Genomic DNA, 15,405 nt, shown 5'->3' on the forward strand with positions numbered 1-15,405 from the left:
GGAAGTAACGCTCTTCCCCTGAGGAGGCCTGGGCTATGGCCCAAATGCATGACAAAAACCTTTTTAACACCTTAAGTAGTTTGATTTGACTAGAATGCATGAGTATCATGCACGGGTTAACTTGTGTATATATATATATATATATGTATGTATATGTATATATATATATATATATATATATATATATATATATATATATTATGCATTTTCTTATGATAAGATAATGTTTTCAAATTTAATTAAACGCATCCTTTTTTAGTTTCCATATTATCTTATAGCTGCTGCCCTTTTAAAATCCTATTGGCAGCTCTGGGCATTGGCAGCACATGTGTAGTGAATATAATCACACAGAAATTTACATAGGAAATGTTAAATCCATCAATGTGCAGTCATTTTGCCAGTCAGATTTTTAATCTTGTGGTCCATGTTTATTATATAATGTTGACAGCATCTTCTTTTAGTGATACTGAAAAGGGCAGCTCATTTTCACAGTACAAAGAAGGCAATAAAATGTCAAGCAGCCGCAGTAGAGCTTTCAAGCCAATGAATTTTGCCTGTACATACTATATATAAAAACAATATGCTTTATAGAAGTACAAAATTAGGACATCTGGGTCTTCAGTATATTAGTGAGGCTCGCTGGGCTATTGAATTAGCATTTTTGTAGAGCAAGTTACAGTAGCGATGATATATTTATAGATATTATATTTTGGACCTATATTTTTTAAAGGAATTGCACCTTAAAAGTCTACGTTGTTGTTGTGCTATTGAACTGCAAATGGGACACACATTAAAATTCAGCAAAATGAAATGGGAGGATCTGGGTGGAGTTCCAAAGTACCTCAGATTAGGCAAAAATATATGCTTTACTATGCAAATTTATACAATAAATAAAATATTTTTTAATATGCTGACAATGGGGCAGCATGATGGCTCAGTGGTTAGCACTTAAGCCTTACAGCACTGGAGTTCAATTGTTTGTATGTCCTCCTGGTATTTTGGTAGCTTTGCTACGGTTTTCTCCCACACTCCAAAAACATACTAGTAGTTTAATTGCTGCTTATAAAATTGACCTTAGTCTGTGTGTGATAGAGAAATTAGATTGTAGCTTCCAATGGGACAGGGACTGACGTGAATGACAAGTATTCTCTATACAGCGCTGCGGAATTGGTGGCGCTACATAAATAAATGGTGTTGACGATGATGACAAAGATTGAGAATTAATAAATTCTGGTTGCATGTCATACTACAGGGCTTTTATGCCACACAAAGCATAAAAGATTTCTCCTGGATCTGGGGATAGTACATATAGATGTGCCTTACTTATTCATCAACTTGGCATGCATATAATTGAGCATCATTTCTACATTGGGCCACATACACCTAGCTACTACACTATTAGGTACCTTTTACTTCTTTCCTACCATACAGTATTTCCCCTGTATGCAAAACAATAAATACACTGCATTTGCACCCCTTCTATCGCAATTTAGTTTGTCCAGGTGCGAATTGCACCATTTAGCTGCATGCTCTACTAACTGTAAGTGATGGACATGTACAGTTGGAGTATGATTCTTTTAGCTGAACTGAGCATTTGTCAAACAATCGCACAGCACTTCAGTTGTGACATTTGCTCTTAAATCTGGCCCATTGCCATTGTAGTACAGTGAGGGACGGGGTTGCCGCTTAACAAGCTGTCACTTTCACCATGCTTAAGAGCTTGCCAGGTCTTGCCATATATCTGAAAAAACATAAAAGGAAATTAAAATATTTATCACTTAAACAAGCAATGCATAATTATACAGAAAAGAGTATTATTGATGGATTTAAAAGTAGAAAAAGCCCTGTAATGATGTTTTCAGATTTTAGATTTGCACTTTTCAAATAACACCACCATTCTGCACAAGATCTACGTCTCTCTTCCACTCTTATCACATCTTCCCATTCACAAGACTTTTCTGGGCTGCACCCAGTTTGTGGCATTTCCTCCCTCGCATAGTAAGACTTTCCTCTAGTCTTCAAACCTTTAAGCGTTCTCTTAAAGCCCACCTCTTCAGACAAGCTTATGATATTCCTCAACCACCATCTCCCTAGATTACCCTATTACCACCCTCTACACAGCTAACACAAGACAATAACCCTCTGACCAACATTGCCACACACACAGCCCACTTGATACTTTTACCTTTGCATTCTAGCTGGTCCATTGTGCAATATGATGTAGCACATGCCCTTGTGTTTAAAAACTCCCATTGTCCTATAGATTGTAAGCTTGCGAGCATGGTTCTCTTACCTCTCTGTCTGTATGTATTACCCAGTATTGTCTTATTAATGTTTGAACCAGCAGCTTTACACCTGAGGAGTTCAGAAGAAAAGTAGCATTTTAGGAGGTCAGAGGTTATTTAAATTGCTTGAATGTTAAAAAAAAACACAATTAGGTACACCTTATGTAAATCAAGAGTAACCAACAGTAAAGTCAGCAGGTGCCAATCATAGATTTAAGTGTATCAGGTTAGTGTGGCACATTCCACGCATCCTCCTTACCACCACTTGCTAGTTAAAAAGGCTGTAGGACATTGCAGCAAAAATATGGGCATGCTTTCTAAATTTTAATTACACACATTTTGAAATTAAGTCCATAGACCACAGAAGGACTGATTTAGAGCTTAAATATTCTCTGTTTGTGTATGAGATGCACATCTATATTTGAGTTGTACGCATCTTAAGACAGGTGCAACTTTAAATCTAGCATTTAGATAGCTGCACATAGAGCAAGGATGTGATAATCATTATCATCAGCTTAAACACTGTCTCTCAGTTTATGTAGGCATAAAATTTCCATCACTTAGTTAATGTATTTCAATATTTGTGCAACTCAAAAAGAGACGCATTACAATGGGACGTGCTTACCGCAAGCACTCACTGTACTGTGCCTGCACATTACCTCATCTGATCCACCGCTCCAAGCACAAAGGGCCGCAAGTGCAAGATACATGCAACTGTAAATATGGATGTGTGCTCATGCCTAGTACGCCAACTTTGCCCCAAGAAGCATCTTTATGTTGCGAAAATGCACTTATGTGGATCTCTAAATGAGGTCCATAGACTTTATACTATCGTTACAATAGTTCACTTCATTTGGTCCATCAAAATAATCATTTTTGTTCTACTTTGTAAAACTTCAGAATGTCTTGCAGGTAAATCTGGCAAATGTGCTCCCTAAAACAGTAAAGTTTATGATGAGATTGTCTAGTTGTGCTTTAGGATCCAAATATATCAGATATCTAATAGAGTCTACTTCGGTTGACATATTTTTAAAGTACTGTAAAAATGATTAGTACTGTAAATGAAAATAAAAAGGAAGACATTGAAATCTTTTTATTTATATGTATTTTTGTTATTCCTATTAAATATGCAAGTGCCAGTTGCCAAAATGTCAAAACTAAGAGTAGTTACATCAAGAACACACTGTAAGAGGCTCAGCTTGTCTCCTGGCTTATAAATTTTAATATCATAGATTTGTTACTGGGTGTATTGAATTCATTATGTTACGTTTACCTGAGATCTCACGTCCCACCTTTGGCCAATTATGAATGTTGGCTTTCTATTTAAACTCTTCAGTTACTCTTCAATCTTCAGTTACTCTCGCATCTTGTATGAACAACCAGCCCCTACGTCTTTGCTAATGCTATTGTTAGTGCTTTTAAATTGAATTTCCCAGGTTTGCTTTAGATTAACCTTTCCCTGGCTGTGACTGTGACTTATTACATGAGAATATCATCATTTATTGTAGCACTTAGCTTTACGCTTCAGACCTAAGGTGCGGGAAAACAATAGAGCCACAAAAAAATAACAACTGATAAACACAATACCACAATGATCAATCATTTTGTAAAGGTTAATGAGAGTAGAAATATAAAAATACTCCCATTCATCAGAGGTAGGGGAAACGCACCAGATGTGTAGCAAACTGATTTTGACATTTAACACCTCACCTGCCATGGAAATGAACACGTTTGTCATATTGGTTTAGCAATTTCACATACAGGGTGAGGGCAACAAGCATTGTTTGCGTGTGCGTTAGTACAGTTGTGTCGTTTGTTTCAATCAGACAAATTTTATGTTTGGGGGCTGAACATGTTGGGATAATGTTTCACATGCACTGCCCTGTATCTTTTCTAAATAAACGTTAAGTTTTAAGGAGTTGCGTACCGCAGACTTTCTTCCTGTTTGTGATCTAAATTGTCATCCCAAACTTATACATTGCAACCATCATTGAGTCACATTGCTATTCTTAAATTCTAAACAAGAAAATACAAACTAAATTCATTACAATAAAATAAGGGCAGAGTGATGAAGTTGTTCCAGCAAGTTGGCAACAAGGGAGACATTGGGAGCGGTGATTATATTGAGATAGTTGAATAGCTAGCCATTAACAATTGTATCCCCATTACAGCGCCAATGATTATGTGTTCTTTTCTGTATCTTCCCAGTGGAATAATACAATATTCCCAAACTAACAACTGATAGCATAAAGGCATTCAGTTGATGTGCAAGACATTGGACCGTGCTCATTCTACCGTCATATACAATGTGTGGCTCGTGTCTAGTCAGTTTGTTAATAGGTATTTGGCTCTGAACTGCATGTAGTCTTAAAGAGAAAAGTAAATTTGGGGATTTGACATAAGTCCTTTCCCTTCCAGTCTGTGGCCCTCAGTTACTTCTAAGACTTTCCATCAATTATCCCTTTTAATATATTCTTTATGTGTTAGTAGTATATTGTTTTCTATATAGTAGCAAGTAATATATATTTTTAAAAATATTAAATAATAGCTAAGTTGCTACAATATGTTTATTAAATATATAAAAGTAAGAAATGAATAAAAAAATTATACAAGGTTTACAAATATTTAAAGTAAATGTGAGGCCACGTGGTGCAACTGTAGGACTTTTGCGATTAACTCACAGTAATACTTGCGATCTCTCTTAACATCTGCTTATTACAAACTTTTACCTTCTCACTGCCTCACATATTTTAACATGTGTTGCTCTTGTGCATTTGGCTAACATTGTCAGGACTCTGTAATGACAACCCTTGCAGTACCGCTGTCTTACCAGAGGTGTTGCTCCTGTGGTCTTTTGGGACTTTTTGCACCTCACTTGCAGGAGTTAACCTTTTTCCCTGATCATCACCTGCACCTGTCCCACCGCTTTATATACCCCATGCAAACATTGCACATTGACGATCATTAATTGTTGTTGTCTTTATCCTGTGTTTTGGACTGTCTGCTTCTAGTATTTATTCTCATGCATCCCTGGCTTTACTTGCTACCACTGTTCCTGAATTCTCCTGCATTACCTGTTATCCAGTATTTGTTCAGAGACTGTTCCATTCTACTTAGCCACACCCGGATTGTGTTTCTATGTTCTACAATAACTGGACAGTAGTTTTATTTTGCTATACCTGGATTGAATTTTGTTATGTCCTGCCTTTCTTGGATTCTGTTTTATTTTGCCTCTGCAACCTCAGATCTCGTATTTTTGCAACTGGTGTTTTTCCTACAATAAAACTGTTATACTCTTCACCAGCTACTGACTCCTTTGGCTATAATTGCAAACACCCAGTTAATCATAACAGACATAGACTATTGTATGCCTTGTGTATTTATGCTAATAGTGAAGTTGTTATATTATCTAGTTAGGCTAGTCTTTAATATTGTCAGGTGGGTTGCTAGCAAATTAGAGATAGGAGAGGAAGAGATGTCAAACTAATCATATTTAACCAACAATGTCATTGTTCCGCTAGTAACAGGGATTAGATTAGGTCACCCTCTCCACAGGAAAGTCAACAGTCCCCAAACACCATGAGGGAGGAAACCTGGTGAATCGTTCTTATCATTTGTCCAACTAACCTATCCTGAGTACTGGCCCCAGTACTTTCTTTAGCCCCACCGCCATGGGAATATTGAGGGGAATATAACCTGTCATTGGAATTTGGAAGTGTGTGTCTTGGTGACTAGGAACTGTGCTTCCGAACGAGGTATAGACTGACCGTGAATCAATAGTTGGCCTAACTTTGTGGTAGTGGCCAGGATCCTTGGAGAACTCATGGGAATATCCTACAACTGCGTGCTTACCTCTATGCAAATTTGAACATCCACCTGGTGAACTGTATATCCACATGACCAGTAGAAAAGAAAAGGGTAATGGCAGGGCTAGTATAGCCTAAAAATAGTAAAATTGTGTTTATGCACCTTACTAGGTATGTCGAGTAGAATGCAGATGTAGACAGACCTCTTATAAGGCATATCTCTTGCTACTCCACAGATGCAAGACCTGTGCTGATGATGATACTCATCGGCACAGACCTTGCATTTTCTGTAAAAATATAAAAAAATCAGTCGTCCTACCCCTAAAGGACATTCCCTCCCTAATGCCGCTATTGGCAAAATCAGGAGGATGAAAGATGCTGGATCCCGATGAAATTGTAAATTCAGGCACTAGGCTATACCAACCCTGGACCAGTCAGTACAGGCCTGAATTTCGTCGGGAGCATGCAAACAACATTGCGGGTCCCCCTTAGGATTAACCAGCCCCATGCGGAAGCACTAGGGTTATTCAAACAACCCTGGTTGGTGAGTGTAGGATGATAAATTAGAAGAGAAATTGAAATAAGCATTTTGTCCATTGTATACCCGGAACTATATCGTAGTGTAGCTGTGTGAATTATATATATGCTTGAAAGGGATCTTTCATTGTACTTCCTATGAAGAATCATTCCTTCGAACTAAGCACTCACAATGTCCTACTGAATATATTTCATTGAGTTATTGAGTACAGACTGTTGTGCTGAGGTGAGGGAAGAACTGTAGGAATGAATTTCATTCTCCAGACAGTTATCTTGTACAAACTGTTTAGCTGAATTGAGCAAACAACATTTGAAAGAATTAAAATTTCCTAGGCAGCAGGTCTGATGCACAGTAATTAGATATTCCTTGCAGGCTACCTAATTATTTAATTTCATCTAATTTTTAAAAAACCTATCAAGATAGAATGATAATTTGACTTATATCTATAATGAACTTAGCACTTTATTTTATTAAAATTTAGCTTTATTATATTTATTTGGTGTTTTTCACTTTAGAGTCTTCATATATTTTTAATACCTTGAATGTATGACTGTTCATGCAGCTCTCCATGAGGTAGTTTAGACTAAAATGTTTGCCCGACAGGAGGAACGTCAGTACATAAGGCTACATAGAAAATACTGTATAAGGGGTCTCTTTCTCAAATTAAGGTAACCACCTGGAATATCCAGCAATAGTCTTCACTTGGTTAAACAGGAAGAAGCCCTGAATCTGGCAAGAACTCCCGTTTTCACTAAATTTAGGGCTTTTTGCCCTGTGATAAATAGACCCTTATATGACAAAGTTCTGTAAGATTTTAGAAAAAAAAGAATTGTAGTTAGTTTCACTCAACATTTTATAATGATAGTTAAATAGTTTTCAACTCATATGCATACCTTTAGAAATAATCACATATTTGTGCTCGAATTTCTTCTACTCATTTTTGTTTTTTTATGTTTTATACCTAACATATTTTCATTTGATTAAGTTTAATTACCTTTAACAATATCACATTACACCTAACTTACAGTATGTGTAATTAAATTGAATATATCACTTTCACTTGGAAAGTACACGTTCATTCTAGAATTCTTTATGAAAAATGTCACATATCGTGTATATATTAATATCCGCTCTGTGTAATTAGATTGTTACTATTACTGTAATACAATTTAAGATAATTACAAATTTCATGCATTTGGATAGTGACACTATTAAACCCTTTTATAGCTGATGATGGATAATATTTATTTTGCCTTGTACATTTTCATTTTCTAACCTTTATGTATTTTATTAATATTATTATTATTTTTATTATTATAATTATTATTATTATTATTATTATTATTATTATTATTATTATTATTATTATTATTAAGCCAAAGATTATTGTTAATTATATTTATTGAGATGTAACCAAGTTGAATTTATACCAGCTTGCGCAGTTTAATTGCGCAAATTCGCATTGCGCATTTCCACAAAGAGAATAGATGTATATGCGCAAATGCAGACATGTTATGTATCCAACACTTGAGCTTCTTTATTACTAAGGAGGCAGAATGGCGGAGAGAAGGGCCTTAGAAACATATTCTGAGTACAGTTAGGGAGTGTTAAAGCAAATACGGCACATGTAAACATGCAGAAACCCACATGTCCACCTGTTAAGAGGTGTAACATTTGCACCTGCTAGAGGGCAGGTGCAAATACACGCTGATGATAATGAATTGGCATAAACCAGACACGTATGCTGCCGATGCGGTGCCGGATGCATCTTAAGATGTGTACGGCACTGAATATGGCAGTATGTGCTATTATTGTGTGCACATTTTTTTATATGCATAATGACCTGATATAAAGCAATTTGCTGACACAATTGCTTATAATTACTATCTAAACATTTACCATTAAAAAAGATAAAAAAACAAACTGTGAATTTGATCTGCATTTACAAGTCTTAAAAAATCTGAGCTAATTCAAGTACATTTTCAGGAAAGATCAGAAACTTTTTTCTGTGCTCACATTGTTTCACTGCTTCATAGGGGGGATTATGAGATTAAACCTATTAAATTGCCACCTGCACTGAAAATATGTTGTGCCAGATGGAATGTTGTGAATAAAGGAGAACTATATAAGCATTAAGTTTTGCTTATATATTTTTAATACTGTTTTGTGTGCTAACACAATTTAATTGTCCTTACTGCTGCCAAAACTCTCGAAAACCACATTTTTCATTGAGTGCAAAGTTCTAGATCTATACTGAATTAGTGTATGCCACATAATTGCATTTATCAACATTTAAACACCATTAAGTTGTAACATATTTAAAATAACTAGTACATTGAGTATACTGCCTGACAATTAGGAGTGTTGAGTGTTTTAATTAATGTAGTTTATTTTGTACAATCAAACACCTATATCCAAAAATTACAATGGGGAAATTAAGATCCCATTACATTGACAAAATGAAAATGTTTACAAAATAATATTACCTACTTCGATATGAGGTGGAGCTTTTAGGATTTGGTGAATTGTTTATATACAACTTTTATCTGTTAAACAGACTTATTATAGTAATTTTGCTATAATGCAGAGGATGCAAACTCTAAAGATATTTGAAGGATTTATAAAGGGATGGTAGCTGCTAAAAGATTATAAATCTGGCTGTACTGTGCTAATGATGATGACATAGTTAGCGGCAAACAAGTCTTCTTCCACAACCATGTTTACTCTGGAGGGAGGATTTTATTCAATGTACTGTTTATTCTATGATCTATCCTGTGCAAGCTTCCTATAGCTTATACAGCAGAAGAGTTGTGTAGTAGAGAGGAAACTGTTCTGGGACTGATCATTGCTAAACATAATGCTCTTCCTCTAGCCTACACAGCAGAAGAGTTGTGAGGTAGAGAAGATACCAACTCCAGAGAGATCATTACATGCTAATCATAATGCTCTCAGAAAGCATCCTGTAACCTACACAACAGAAGTGTTTTGGACTAGATAGGAAACCGGAATGGGAGAGATGAACACGTGCTTAACATAATGTTCTCTCCTTGGCAAGTTTTCTGTAGCTTATACAGCAGAAGAGTTGTGTAGTAGAGAGGAAACTGTCCTGGGACTGATCATTGGGTACTAAACATAATGTTCTCTCCTGGGCAAACTTCCTCTAGCCTACACAGAAGAAGAGTTGTGGGGTAGAGAAGACACCAGCCAGGAGAGATCATTGCATGCTAAAAACATAATGTTCTCTCCCAGCAAGCTTTCTGTAGCCTACATAGAAGAAGAGTTGTGAGGAGAGAAGATATTGGCCTGGGAGAGATCATTACTTACTAACCATCATGCTCTCAGCAAGCATCCTATAGCCTACACAGCATAAAAGTTGAGGACTAGATAGGAAACCAGACTGACAAAAATGATCATGTGCTAAACATAATGTTCTCTCCTGGACAAGCTTCTCTAGCCTACAGAACACAGCAGAAAAGCTGTGGTGTAGAGAGGACACTGGCCCAGGAGAGATAATTTCAGGCTAAATATATTGCTCTCAGCAGGCATTCTGTAGCCTACACAGCAGAAGGGTTATGGACTATATAGGAAACTGGACTAGGAGAGATGATCATGTGCTAAACATAATGTTCTCTCCTGGGCTGGTGGTTTCTCTCGATGCAGAGAAGGCATTTGACAACCTACACTGGGACTATATGTGACATGTACTTGCCCGATTTGGGTTTCAAGATGAAATTTGTAAAGCAGTTCTAGTCCTAAGAGATTGATTCTTGGACAGTGTGTTTCTATCTAACAAATTTGAGATTACTAATGGCACCAAGCAGGGGTGACACTTTTCCCCACTTATTTCTATCCTTGCAATTGAACCATTAGCTGAAATTAAACTTCACCAAACTTTCGAGAGTATACATTTTCAGAAGATATTCACACAAATTATGTTTATTTGCTGATGACGTGTTAGTATTCATTACTGATCCGGAGACCTAGCTGCCATTTTGCATGTTAGAACAATACAGCAACAAGTTACATACCGCAAAATCTGACACTCTCCCAATTAATATTTCTATGGAAATACTGATATAACTCTGAAATAAATTTAATTACACTTGGAAACTTCTTACCTATCCTATCTAGAAATTAAATTATAGGATATACTTGATTTAAAATTTTCACTTTTGACACTGCAACTTACCAAAACGTTCGAAATCATGGATGTGCTATAAGGTCTCCTGGTTAGGCAGACTAGCAGCCTTCAAAGTCATGCTGCTTCCTAAGGTGATGTACCTCTTTCGCAAGATATCCTTTCTTATGCAAAGAAAACTCCTATACAAACTCCATTGGATTATGAGTTCACACATTTGGAAAAACATCCCCTCGTTTATGGCTCATAAAAGAATCACCCTTAACAGAACAATTGGGAGGCCTTGCTAAAGCTTAGTATTTATTAGAAAACATGCCTATTATGACAGTTGAGTGACTGGTCTCTTCCATCGTACCAGAAATTGTGGGTTGACGTAACGAAGGCCCTTAACCTATACTTACGTATTTACTATAGATACCTAAATACTAGAGACCACCTAACGATACCCACTTTAACTAAAGATTCCCTAGTAGTATGGGATGATTTATAGAAACAATGACCTAGCTGCTCCTACCAGGAACCTATACCTTTAAGCAGTAGCCAAGCTAATTCTCGATCGTAACCTTTCCCCTGGCTAAAGGTATTGCTACTCTAAACAATTTATTTAATACAGATGGACTTTTATCATTCACATAGTTTAGAGACCTATTCTACCTTCCTTCTCATTACTTTTATAATTACCGCCAAATCAGACATTGGATAATTTTCCTGAACAAACAGCACGTTTGGAAATGTGCTCTATATATGACTTTTTATACCTTTAAATCATACTTTAATTGACTCTATATTTGCAATATAAAAGGTTTGTGAAATGCTTTGCTAATAATAGAATGATTAGTCCAGTATAGGAAATTGTTCTGCACACTGAAGCTCAGAGGTTTTTTTTTATCATTAAGGCCTTGTACACAAAGATAACCATTTACCGCATATTCCTAAAGCCTATTAAAAACACTTAGCTCCCATAAGTCCAAACAATAATGTATGGAGGGACATGTACACACAACCATATTTTGACAAAAGTCCACATTGCATCGATGTATTATTTTTTATTTATTTATAGGGATTTAGATTCCGTAGCGTCGGACAAATCGTACAAATACAGATCAGACATAAGTGATACAGGGAGCAAGATCACAATCAAGATCACAAATAAATGAAAACAGTTACACCTAAAGAGCATGAATGAGTGTGATTAGAAAATTGTAGGAACTCACAGAATGTAACAAAGGGCAAGATGGACAGCAGGCAAACATGAGGCTAAACAGCGAGAGAACGCTGCTCATGAGAACTTACATTCTAGGGGATGTAGACGCATTAATATTAACAAAATATAGTTTAATTCTTCGGGGATGCTCTTTAAGCACATTGAATACAATACTGCATTAAAAGTTTTAGATATGTTAATGAACACATTTCTAGTGTTCATAAAAAGTGAAAACAATGTATAAGGCATTGCCTACACGTTATCATTATCATCATCATTATCATCATCATCATCATTTATTTGTACTGCGTTACAGATTCCGCAGCACCCGACAAGCATTATAAAGCATGTGAAGTAAAACAGAGCAAGCTTAAACGATTACACTAAATCATACAAATTCAACTTAGACATAAAGCAACATAGGATAGGTACACATGAGGTAGCCAAAGAAGGTTAGACAGCAGGACTTAAGTGAGAACTTAGGGGTATATTTACTAAACTGCGGGTTTGAAAAAGTTGAGATGTTACCCCTAGCAACCAATCAGAGTCTAGCTGTCATTTTGTAGAATGTACTAAATAAATGAGAACTAGAATATGATTGGTTGCTATAGTCAACATCTCCACTTTTTCAAATGTGCAGTTTAGTAAATATACCCCTTAGAGTCTAGAGGGAGGGGGAACCGAGGCAAAAGGAGCAAGTAGAGAGTGGGAGCAAGGGGGAGACAGAGAGTAGTTTAGATAGGGTGGGAGTGACCTAGATAAATAGATGGGTTTTGAGGGAGCACTTAAAAGAACACTTTAATTAATATTTTTTAATGCATGAGTGTAGAAAACCTAATTGCTCAACTAAACATTGTTCAATGCCATCTTCCATAACCAGACTGTCCAACAGACAAGGAACAGATTATACACCGATGAGTGCAACACACAACGGTAAAGTGCAAAGATAAAATGTTAACAATATATTTCATTACTTTATATTTTTTTTTGCTTGTGGAAAGCATTTCAGAAATTGACCCAAATTAAATTAACTTAAAAGCTTTTCACCAAGGTCACATAAATTAATACTTAATCAGTATGTATACAAAACAAATGTATTTTGGAATTTTTCACAGAGAATGACTAGGCTACTTCTCACTAAAGTATTCAAGGGGGGAAAAAAAAACGTAGCTTGCCTGGAGCACGGGCCAGATGCTTTTTCCTCCAGATTTCCTCCATCAAAGCGTCTGCTGGTTCGAAAATAAAATCCACAGCAATAATGAAACATATTAAAATGCATGCAAAGTCTTGAGGGCTTATAATATGCTAAAAAACTGGCAATACATGTTTACATCCATATATCAAGTTGGATGTGCTGAAAAGATTTAAAGTGTAAAATATGCAAATATGTGTCATATTGTCACACTTGGTCTCTCTAATGGAACTCCCTTTCATCTCAAGTCTCCTTAATTTCATGAATATTGCATGCTTCTCGCACCTTATACTACTGCTGTTGCTGGGCTGGAAGGATTATGAAAATATGCCAAGTCTTGCTTTCATCCAATACAAATTTTACATTCTAAATAGCGGGTTTTCTTCTATAAAATACAATTAATAGTTATTCACTTCTCACAAAACAAGCAGTTACAAAGCATTGTTTAATGAAAATATTTCAGCTTTTTCCTTGCTAGAGGCAAGGAGGATTGTTATTAATATTTTATTTCTGACAGTGTAAACACATAATCCTTGGTGAATCTCATTATTCTTGTGTCTGTAAAAGAGGATTGGCAATTGTTAATTATTCTAAATTTTCAATGAATACGGCATGAGTGATACACATGCTTTTATTTTTCATGGCAAATTTAAATAGTAGAATTGATTTTAGTGTATGGATAGATAGATAGATAGATAGATAGATAGATAGATAGATAGATAGATAGATTAGATTACATAAATGATAGTTACACATGTATACTAATATTGAACATTTATATATAGTATTTCCAGTAGGATACATTTTTTTACAGAAATTTTCCATAGTTATTAGTGAAACAAAAAACAGAGAAGAAATAAGTCAGCAATCAGTTAATCCTATATTATATTACCGTGTCAGTGGTAACATGTATAATAAGTGTTTAAGAGAGAGCTGCCTATTGTTGTGTTGGCAGCTGTCTATTTAACGCCTTTTTGGGTGTGGCTTACAAGTCATCCTTTGTTATATGGAAGCCCTTATACCTGAGAGGTGATTGCAAGAAATTATAAATGCATTTTATGGTGTGTGAAACATATATGTCAGTGTAGGACCTGCATACTAAGAGGTACCCGTGATTCAGGTTAAAATGTTTTGATCAAATTAAGAAGTATTACCCCATGTTTTCAATTTGCCAGATAAACACAAATATGCAGTGTGAAGGACAAGCTCCAACAATACATGTCTTTATAGGTGAAAGTGAACGTGCACAGTAAGAAAAGCTAGATTCCACCATACTTCAGAGTGTCTCTCCCAAGTTGATAGATGAAGCACACTTTTTCCAGCCATGTATCCTATGACAGATGCAATGGATGACTTTATAGTTTTGAGTGTAGAGGTAAGAAAAAGTACAAAATATTATCTAATATATAAAAGAGAAAATTTTTCCTTTTGTACTTCTGTCTGTCTTTCTATACAAATCCACATTTTTCAAGCGAAGATCATGAAATTTTGCATACGAGTGTATTAAAACATGACGGAGGCAACTAAAAAAAATTGAAATTGAAATTCATTACGGGGTGGGGGTGGCGAGGGGGGTAACACCTAAAAATCATCGACAACGACCATAACACTGGAATGTCTGGAACAATTTACACCAAACCTGGTACACATATGACTTACAGTCTAACAACAAATATTGTGGGGGCAAGACACCCCTAGCACTCCTAAGGGTGGGGGTGGCGAGGGGTGTAACACCTAAAAATCATTGAAAACGACCATAACTCTGGAATGTCTGGAACAATTTACACCAAACCTGGTACACATATGACTTACAGTCTGACAACAAATATTGTGGGGTCAAGACACCCCTAGCACTCCTAAGGGTGGGGGTGGCGAGGGGGGTAACACCTAAAAATCATTGAAAACGACCATAACTCTAGAATGTCTGGAACAATTTACACCAAACCTGGTACACATATGACTTACAGTCTGACAACAAATATTGTGGGGGCAAGACACCCCTAGCACTCCAAAGGGTGGGGGTGGCGAGGGGGGTAACACCTAAAAATCATCGAAAACGACCATAACTCTGGAATGTCTGGAACAATTTACACCAAACCTGGTACACATATGACTTACAGTCTGACAACAAATATTGTGGGGTCAAGACACCCCTAGCACTCCTAAGGGTGGGGGTGGCGAGGGGGGTAACACCTAAAAATCATTGAAAACGACCATAACTCTAGAATGTCTGGAACAATTT

This window comes from Mixophyes fleayi, chromosome 1 (assembly GCF_038048845.1).
Source record: "Mixophyes fleayi isolate aMixFle1 chromosome 1, aMixFle1.hap1, whole genome shotgun sequence".
Classification (NCBI taxonomy): Eukaryota; Metazoa; Chordata; class Amphibia; order Anura; family Limnodynastidae; genus Mixophyes; species Mixophyes fleayi.